The sequence below is a fragment of the Anas platyrhynchos genome, chromosome 15, assembly GCF_047663525.1.
Source record: "Anas platyrhynchos isolate ZD024472 breed Pekin duck chromosome 15, IASCAAS_PekinDuck_T2T, whole genome shotgun sequence".
NCBI lineage: Eukaryota > Metazoa > Chordata > Aves > Anseriformes > Anatidae > Anas > Anas platyrhynchos.
In genome coordinates this window covers 10,922,119-10,933,056 of record NC_092601.1, presented here as the reverse complement: position 1 = coordinate 10,933,056, position 10,938 = coordinate 10,922,119, and positions in this window count along the sequence as shown.

Below are 10,938 nucleotides of genomic sequence, written 5' to 3'. Positions count from 1 at the left end.
GTGCTTGTATTGACTTTTCCTCCTGCTGCTCATGGTAACTACAAAGATGTAAACTTGTCTTATTAAGTACTACTCCTACTTTTACTGCACAAACACAAATAAGCAGAGATGTGCATAAAAATGCACCTTGCTTTTTTTTTTTCTCCAATTTATAAATATGTTTTGCAGAGAGACAAATGTGAACCAGCAGGGATTACATTATTGCACTTACTGTGAAGTAACTGAAGCGTCTATTCAGAAATTCCTATTTCAAACTCTCAGCAATTACATCTAGAGATAATTATTATGCAAACAACGTTCATATCTGAGTACTTGAGTAGATCTTCATGCAAACACTTGGGAATCCACTTGGGAATCCACTCTGAAATTCAGTGCATATGTGCAAAGTTTAGCTGTGAAAACTCCCCTGACTATGCAAGTACCTAGGAAGCTCTTTTTAGGGGCCAACCCAGAGGTGAGGTACCAAGGTAAGCTGGGTGTCAGTGTATGCAGGTGATCAGAGAAGGACTCGTTTTGGTTCAGGACTGTGGAATTTGTGTTCAGAATCAGCTGTAGGTTTCTGAATTGCAGCTCCTACAGCCTCTGAAATGGTTCAGAGATACCAAGGGAACCATAATGGAGTAAGAAAATAATCAAACCAGGAGTATGACACCTATTCACGGCTGCCTGTAGAAATATCGAGGCTATTATTACCGAATACATTCCTGACACAATAGCAATCTCTCTCTAACACAACATTGCAGGATTTCAAATATGAGTACAAAAATGTTATGTTAGTGCCTCACACAAACTTGTAAGCTGCAAAAAGGAGGCACTTCCTCTAGAGAAGAGGAGAAGTACCTGCTGCCAACTTGTCTCTGAAGCTCCCTATCCCAGCATAAAGCATTTTGGTGAAAGAAAGGCTAACTTTAACTTACACGTAGCTTAACAACTGCTCTTCAATTGTAAGAATGTATGAAATTGTTTTCTTTTTTTATTGCCAACACTTTCTCTATGATTAGTCTGGGTGCTCCAGGTGGGGACTAAAAGCAGTCTGTAACTATGAAACTGAAGTGGAGCAGGATAGTGAAGCAAAAAAAATCTGACTTGTGTCTGGTTTTCAGTTGACTATGGAGGTACCGTGTCATGGGGAAGGTCCCCTTCAGCACACTGCCATCAGAAGTTAATGGCTCATAAAGAATGAAACTTAATAAGGAAAACGATGTTCCCCAAATACAAATAGCTCATTAAAAAAGCCCAAAAATACTTCACTTGCAGGGAGGCTGAAGTAAAGGTAAATCATTCTGTGCATTAGGCAGTATCAGCTCGATAGGTTGGGAGGGAAGGATTACTTTAACAAACTAATAAAGTGATACAGATTATACAATTAGGTCAATAAAACCAGAAAGATTGAGTTTCATTATCCTATCCAATACTGCATACTGTGCAACCGAGTGTGTTAATTGAAAACTTTCAGCTATACGATTTCAGGATGTTAAAAACAACATAATAACAACATGTACTTGGATGCTAATAATGGCACTGTAAATAGACATAAATTCTGGCAATCAAGGCCACTGGAGTACAGTGGTCATTAAATGCATAATAAAAACAGCAGCTCAATGGAGTGGGTGCAGAAAGCAAAGCAGAGTTGCCTGGATGCTCTGCAGGCACTGCTTGTGCTGATGCCTCGCAGAGGTTTAGCACAAACTTAAAGTGGGCTGGTGGCACTGAACTCTCAGCGAGTCTTCAGCTCCCCAAAAGTTTGTTGGTGCTTTCGGGAGAGGCGATGGTTTCACATTTGGTGTTCCATCACTAAAACCAGTCACTTTTACTAACATACAAGTGTTGATCTGAGGAACACAAAGGGATTAGGAAATGAGATGTTTCAGAAATGTATTATTGCATGAGAGGAAATCAACTAATGCCATAACTGATGATAGTCCAAGGTAACTCAATAGCTGCATCAAAGCTTTTGATGTTAAAATGTATGTTTACAGTCTGCCTTTATTAAATTTTCTATAGCATTTATACTACTTGTAGCACAGCACAGGATATTAACTATATATTATTGGCAAGAAAAGAACTACCTGCACAGAAGAAAGGCAGGATACCCTTGATAAAAGCAGTTGTTCATAATGACAGCTCCAATATCTCTTCTACATGTAGGTAGTCACAATCTGTCATAAGCACTGCTAATTTTTCTAGAAATTAAGAGGTGGATATACTTCCAGTAAAAAAAAGGACATCTTGGGGTAGATCCTTCAAGATGACTAGCCCCACCAGTTACAGCTGGTCATAGCTACCATAGCTTGTCATAACCACAAGTTAGAGTAAGTCACAGTTATGCCAGAGACAAGATACAAGATGAGGCCAGTCATCTGTCCAAAGAACTTACGCAGTGTGTATTGGATAAAACCTGCTTCTCACAGAGAAGAGAAATACATGGACTTGGTGCGTTGAGTGTTTCAGTTTGGTACGCTTGCTTGGAGAAGGAGAAGGGACTAAATAGTGACCGAAGGTTCTTCCCTTCCAGATTTTTTGTCAGTTCTCAAAAACAGTAATAAACAGCACACACGCTGCTGTGCCAGCACCACACATCATTTCTGACCACTGCTGCAACTCGGCACATGCAAATGCTCCTGTTCAGAGGTTTGTCATGAAATTCCCATGGGACTAACCTAAAGCAGGATTACTGAAAGACGTAGACTTATGCTTTTAGTTTTGCACTTTTTATAGGCTGTGGACGTCAGCTTTGCTACAGTGGAAGCGCACCACAATGTTCCTCCATGCCTTTGAAAATTGAAGGTTATTTACATCACATGTCTGAATCTGATTTTATAAAAGTTTGAGCAAATTATGCAAAATGCTGATCAGTGTAAATCCCTTTCATTATAGTCCTTCCTATACATTTTTCACCATTTTCAGATGAGAGGTAAAAGGGAGCACTACTGCCGAAATGTCATTCAGACCTGTTCTAAACAGAGTTAAATAATACTGCGTTTATAATGCCAGAAATCACAGTGGTCTTTGTTCGTAGTTTCTATTACAGAGAAGTCTCATTTCTTTACATCCTTTCTCTCAGACCTAAACTTAGTCTCTGCACTATCTCACAAATGCTGAGATTTTAAAAGCTCTGCTGGATGATCTTTTTCTCTCTTATACACGATCTGGAGGAGCAAGAGCCACCCATTTATAGTCACTCCAAATTCTAAAGACCAATTTATCAAAGATAAGGTCTTCTCTCATGGTACAGACCTCAAAGAACACGTGATAGCCATGGAAGGAAGAATGGTTTTATCATAGATAATATTAATTGGTTTAGATATTCTTCTTTCAAATATATGAGATCTAGTAAATCCAAATCTCAGATCATACTTGCAGAGAGCAGAGATAAAAGCTGATACATATTTTCCTCAAACATGAAATTCAGGTATCTTCTGATTCAAAAAAAAGTCATTACTGATGGTGTGATTTCAACTCCATCATATTAAACTATAATATCACACAGTATTGTTGCAGAGTCCTGTTGACTAAATAAATAATTTATAGAAAATTTTCACTACGAAAAAGAGATCCACATCAGCAAAATTATCATACTTGACACTCCATGCTCCTATGCTCATTTCTTACCAGATTTACAAGACATCAGGAAAACTGCTCAGAATTAAATACAAGAAAGCTTTTTCACCCTACAGCATGCATTGGTAAGAGAAAATGAGACAGTGCAACTACCACAAAGCCTTGTAAAGGAAAACCGCGACACTTTCATTTACTATAATCCTTTGTAAATGGTCTTTTGAATTCTCAATCCAGCTGTCATTGACCTGCCTGGCTTATTCAAAGTCTGTCACAGAAAAGTTATAAAGGAAATGAAATGCAATCACCTTTCCATGCCCAGATGGAGAGAAGAGGTGTGCTACACTCTGCTGAGAGAGGCCGGTAAGTCTCACGTCTAACACAAGCACCCGAGTGCTTGAGATACCAAGCTAGACGGTGTGACTATCACCTACCTCCCAAGATGTTAATAAGGCTGTCTTCTCAGAATTACACGTGTATTTGGATATTCAGAACAGACATTTTCCTACTGCTGTAACTGTGTGCTGGCTGGACATGATTAGGACCAATAATCCATTAGCGGTCTATCAAAAGGTTCTACAGCATATCTGTATAATATATTTGCTGCAAAAGGTATTTTGTAGTGACATGCAGGCCTGGAAACGTCAAAATGCAGTATTCAGAGCACACAGAAAGTCATACAGCATAATCTGAGGCTGTAACACTGGTAAGACTGTGTTCTTCCTTCCGTAAGGAGAACAGGTACGCAAGCTGCATGGACACAGAGCCCCGGGCAAGGTCTGGCTTCCCTCTGGAAAAGGGCACTGCCGCTGGCCCTGCTCCCACGTAAGGACTCCTCTGGCAAACATTGCAAGCAGGAGCCAGTGTTTCAAGCCGTTCTCCAGACTGGTATTTAACAAGCTGTCAAGATGACTTAAAATAGTACAGGAACTGAAGGGAAAACAAAGTTCTGATTTGCTTGTTCTGCTTTCCCTGCCGTGATTTTATCAGAAATTGGCCAGCTCAATTTAGCTCTGCTAGCTGCCAGAAAAGGACCCCATTTTGTTTTTAGCTTCGTTTCTCGCCAGGATTGCCAAACTGCAGCCCTAAGTGCCCACTACTGCAGCCAGAGGCCAGCCCCAGGACTCCGTGTCCCTGCTCTTGCTCCTGCTGCTGACCCAAACATGCGACCAGCGATGCTTTGCCTCCGCGCACACCTGGCTGCCACTCACAACAGCAAATTGCACTGACTGCCCAGGCTGTCGTGAAGAAAATTGGTGCTTGTATGAAGTGTTTCGAACTAGAAATACTGGAAGGAGAGTATTATTTTGTGAAGCTGTCGCTTTCATTTTTAGTTTGAAGTGTGAAATAAAAGATAAGAAAGCACCTGCAATGTTGAAACTGAAGCTGTACTATCTTCAGAGCGGGTCTGATCTTTGCATTGCTTATGAGACTAAGATCCTCCTCCAGCTCCTGTTTTGTCAGTCTGAAATCAAACCAACCACGGTAAAAATCAAGCTTTAACCTGCACAGACAAGAAACGTGTAAGAGTGATCAGGCAATTCTTCAAAGTGCAATGCACTGTTTTCTTTTTTTCCCCCTACTGTCCTTCATTCAGGCCTTCATTCCCTTGCTATAACCTTGCAATTCAGACATAACAATAACATGGCTTTGAACAAAACTGGAAATAGAGAAGCTGTTAGGAAAATGTCACAGCCTTGGTGAGAAGATTCAGGGCTGGCTGAAAGCATCTAGGATCTTATTAAAAGGTAAACCTCCATATTTAGAATTCAGAAAAATATAAATCCAACTGCAACCTGGTCAGCAAAGGGCAGCTCTCGTGCCCTTTTCTGAAATTGGGTTTAATTTGGTTTCCTCTCAAGCCAGTAACTCCAAATTCCCACCAAACACAATGAGATGGCTCCTGCAATATTCAACAACAGCACCTGCGACAATGAAGTCAACAGAAGGAAGGGAGTCCCCTTCTCCAGAAGGATGCGTGGAAGTTGCTGCAGGGCTGCATTTGAGGAATCTGCCTTCCTATTCACCACGATGGCTCGTGCGTGGGCAGCTCCCACATGTGGGTCCGTGTGTGCCCTAACAGTGAAGCTGGCTGGGTGCTGAGCCCCACCGTGGCAAAAAACGCCCAAGCTGTAGGAGAGAGTCCAACAGGCTGGAGAGCTGCTGGGGCTCTCGGGGTCACCAGCTTTTCAGACTGCCTACGTATCCTTACCTACAACTGAGCTCCAACACTATTCCACATTAATTCCTGCTTCATCTAGGTAGACTTTGAAAATACAGGATTCTGCTCTAAATATCAGCTTTTCTTTAATTGAGTTAAAATCACTGACATGCACAAGGAAATAACAGCCAGATCAGGATCAATACACTGGTCAAACACACGTGGTCCCAGAGAATTAGAGAAGCCTAAGGAACCTGCCTTCCTCACCACCCTTCAGTGTCTAATAGCGTTCAAAAGCATCTGTTTTCCCCTAAAAGTAAAGGGAGGAGCACGTTAATGAAGTAGGGCTTTCAAGAATTTTGATTCTTGCTAATTCATCTTACAGGAAAAGAAATTTCAAGAGATCAATTATTGACATGCAGCATTTTAGGTTGACCAGAAAAGCCAATAAATCAACCTCTCATAGACCAAAAAAATCTATCCTAAGGTATTTTGATACACGCACATCTTTTTAGCTTAAGAGGAACAAACCGTGCTTCTCCCGTTAAGATGAATACATGACAGTGCAGAAAGCAAGCTTAAAATATATGTCCATATTCCAATAAAGCAAAATATATGGGATTTGACTGGGATAGGCTGAATATGTGGCAGTTTGAGGCAGAAAATCGTTCTTTTAATCCTAAAACAAAGGATCCTCTTTGTCTCGTGAGGAACAATACGGATCCACCCAGTTTCAGTCCCTGAACACAACATCCATCCCCAGCACCCACCAACTCGTGGGATGTTCTTTGTGCCCCAAGAGCTATGCATTGACAGTTGCAATATACGGGTTCCTGTCAGAGAAACGGTTATCCCAGTATTGAAGAGGAAGGTCCGAACGAAAAAGGTTATGCATAAATTGCATAAATTATCATTTGCACTGCACAGATTAACTCTGAGCAAATCTCTCGTCCCCTCATCTTTCTGAGATATGGTCAGGGGAAATGTCAGGCTGATCTTTAGCAGTTTGCACAGGGAGGAAAGAGAAGCTGCCCCAATACAAGCAGCAGTCATTTGAGTGTAAAAACTTCATTATACTTCAGTGTATTCTTTGGAGATTTTTACAATCTCTTTGTATTAAAGGGATTAGAAAAAAACTGCATTAGAAAAGAACTTGCAAAGGACAGCACAACATCAGCTTACTCCCCTTGTCTGAAACAAGGAGGTGCAGAGCAAGAGACCTGCCACTCTATCAGCTGCAGTGTGTGCATACAGGTGGATAGCGTATAGAGCACACAGAGATTTGATTTCTGCCTCATAGGGAAGATTTCTGACTCTAGTTTTCAATTTGTAGCTTTAAGTTCCTACCAATTCACAGAAAAAACCAAACACCTAACACAGCTAATCCCCAGGTAGCTTCTCTTTTCACTTTCCTTTAGGTGTTCTATTGTTAGAAAAATATTCTCCAATATTTTCTGTGATTAAATTCCCTTGTAACCATCCTGTTTTAACTTCTCTTTCAGAAGACTCTGAAGAACACTGCTTGGTCAGCACCCAGTGCTGTATTTCTTTTCATATGTCAAATTCAATCTGTGACTCCCATCCAACTGCTCTGAAGACTCTTCTTTAGCCAAGCAAGCTGCAAACATGGCTTTTTCACCCATTTTCCTTTTTCAGTGTTTCCTGTTCTCACCCCTCCTGTCTCTCTCTGGTTTCCTTTTCTCTGTTCCTTTGACAGACCATCAAGGTTCTGCTTCATCTGACCAGGAAACATTTAGGAACACGTGCACCTGGTGTTTGAAACTACCGAATGATTGGTTTGAAATCAGATCATTAGCACTGCTCTGAAAAGTAGTTCAGAATTTCAATGGTAAGCTCGCTTTTTCCCCATATATCCCAGTGTTCTTATTTTAAGTACTGGACTAGAAATGGGGAAACACACAGATGCAAGTGAATACACTTCCCAGGAAAAAATTAAGCTTTTCCTCTGAATATTGTCCTAGGAGCCAGTGGAAATCCAGTCCCGTTGTGCCTTTTATCTGTCATTTTCACTGGAAGGTTTTATTAGCTCAATTAGCAGAGCTATCCATACTGAAATTTCTCTTCCTGTCATTACTTTACAGCTCCTGACCATAAAATTCACTAGGCAGAAAGACTTTCAGATGAAATTTATGGCAAGCTTGACAATCTTCCAGTCTTTACTTTTACCTTTTTAGGACACACTAAATAGTAGATAAAGATCCTTATTTTGTGTGAGCAGCTGGAGGTGAAAGACTTATGCAGGCCATGCCTGCCCGCTGGGGCAGATGTGGTCAGCTCACCTCCAGGCGTAGTGCCCACACGTGGTTGGTTGTCCAGGACCTACCTTTTGCCTTTGGTGACTGGGGTTAGTCCATCTTCCAGCTGTCTTCCTGGGAACTCCCCGACTCTACCTATGCTGTAGAAGTGAATTTTGGCAAGCGGTGGTACAAGGAGGCCTGGCAGAGGCCTGGCAGATGCAGGGGCACACGAAGCAGCACAGGGAGCAGTCAGCAGCTTGGGCACATCTCTGCCAGTGTCTGCGTGGGACCTGAGCAGCCATGAGCTGCGCCTCTTGGAGAGTGGAGGGCAAATGCCCTGCCTTGCCACTCCAAAGCAGCCCCACGGAAGAAGGCCGCTCAGTGTTTCTACCATTACTATTCTATTAACACACTGCTTTTTATTCTGCCTGAGGTAATACTGACTTGAACCTTTCCTTAAGGGCAGTGTTAAGATGCAAGTGAGCTATTCTCTCCCCAGTGTCTGAAATGGAGCAAACCTTTTCTGTCAAGCCTTCCCCTCTTCTAGAAAGAGCTTCCACTCTTGTACGACCAGCACTGGGCCTGGGAGGGATCCCTGCCCTGGTCACAGCTACAGATGCAAGCAGAAACAGACTCATCGTGTGAAGCAGAAAGCAGAAGCAGACTCATCATGTGAAGCAGAAGCATTCATCATGTGAACTCGCAGCCGTGCTGCATATCCAAATACCAACTTTCAACAACAAGGCCTCCATGCAATAGTATTCATTTTCTATCTCCATTTAAGAAATAATGGTACAAAAGTACAGGGAAAAGCTCCTCTGTTTATCCAAGGTCTACAAATTCTGCACAGGAGGAGTGACCCATCACTGTTGTTTCTGTAAAGTGTGAATCAACCTCCCACACCTTAAATCAGCAAATTACTGGATCGTTCCTCTTGTGTTTGGCATTCAGAGCACTTCAGCTCAGACAGGAGAGAAAGCATTTATTTCTTTGACAGTGGCTGATAATGAATATACTCGTATAAAAGGCATTTTATAAGGGTCAGTACATTGCCTGTTACAGATTCTCACACGTGCTTGTGCTGCTGCTGAATCATACCCGCTCCTGCAGATGGCTGGGGCTCCTCTACTTACAGTCTGAATGAGACAGAGGGAAAAGGATCAGCATGGACCAACAAAGCCAGTATTACAACACCACAGGAATGATTAAGGTGGTACAGCACTCGAAGGCCTCGTGTTTCCGTATCTCCCATTACCACCTGCTGCACTATACCAGAAAGGAGAGGTCAGCGGCCTTCATCTCACTAACAGGATCAATTCATGACGAGGCAATTTGTATTGCAGCACCCTAGCTGTGTGTTGTCCTCTGAAAGTTGGTCATGACTTTAATCAAAAACCAGGTGTACATGTCTGTAAGGTAAGAAGAAGCACCAGTCCCCTGGGCAGCAGTTTCTTTATATTCTACATTTGCAGAATGTCTCATTAAACTCCAATTCTACCTCAAAATCAGATTAGTTGCTTTTCTGCTCTGAATCTACAGATTTTCCTCTCAGTGCCTCTACTTTTAAAACTTAATTTCTACCTCTGAAGCACAGTTCAGAAGACATTTATTTTTTCAGCAATTTATAACATGTTATTCTTATTAAGAAATTGGTTCAAAACCAGAATAATATTAAAGACCTTTCATTTTGAAAAGTTGAAGACCTGATAGCATCACAGAAAACCTGACTTCTAGCCCAAAGCTACAGTTAGTTTGATACAGCATGCGTGTTAGGCAAAACAAACCAATTCAGAAGAGCAGACATTAGTGAACAAAACAGGCAGAGAGAACTCATTAATCCCATCGATTCAGTGCGGTACTACGTGCATTTCACAGCTCTCCAGAAACAAGATTCTGGGTTCAGAACTTAGGTGTCTAAAGGAAATGTCATTACCTTTAGGAACAATGTACACCAGCATACACAGAGCCACCATCCCCATCTAAAAACAGCATGAAAAACTTTCCAACTTGAAGCCTGAATCAGCTGAGACCACGTATCTGAGCAGCTTTTCCTGATACAGAAGAATATTAACTGTACATTTAGGGATACCAAGCTTGCTGAGAATCAAAGCCTCATTTACAAGAGGTCAGACATTTCCATCTCACAGCTCTGTCTCCCTATTTCAGGGAGTGTTAATGGACAGGGTGCCAAAACACACGTCCCCAGCAAGGAACAACATGAAATAGTGCTCAGAGGATTCTTCAGGTACAGACATTCTGCAGACACCAGCGCCACACACAGTGACCTGCAGATCTTGCGAGCCTTCTTTTTCCAGGATTATCATTTTTGTGTACCTCCTTCACAACAGCTCTCCGAAAGAGCCACAACTCTAAGGCAAGCTCCTGACTTCAGGAGGCAAGCATTACATGCACAGAAGCAGTGGGCACTTAGTGCAGGTTGGGACAGAACAAATCCAGTGCTTGGGGTGGAGCTGCCAGGAGTAAAGGGAAGACAGGGCTCCAGGAGACTAAATGAGGCTTCGGTTACTATCACATGCAAATAGCTTTCCCATGGGCCGATTCCTCAGTTGCTCCAGTTCATGGTCAAAGATATTTAAATAGCCAGCTAGGTTAAAATGTCAGGCTAGGAATGGCAGGAGCATGGTGGATTCCCAGGCTGGCCCCCAGCAGCAAGCTCAGGCTACTGCAGGCACCTGCCTAGGAGCAGCAATGGCTGAGTCACTGCAGTGCTGTGTGTCAGCCCCTCAGTGTCAGAGCCCTAAGACAAGTTTAACTAGGTCACAAATATATGCAAACATACGTGTGAGTCTTATTGGATAGAGATACCGAGATTTAAGCCAACATGTCATTAAGGAAAGAGAAATGAAATGACAGCATCAATTGTCAACTGAATCTCTCTTGCTGTGAATAAAAATCAATGATAATCCTGTCTCTAACTTTTTAGGATGTGTTCTACAGATA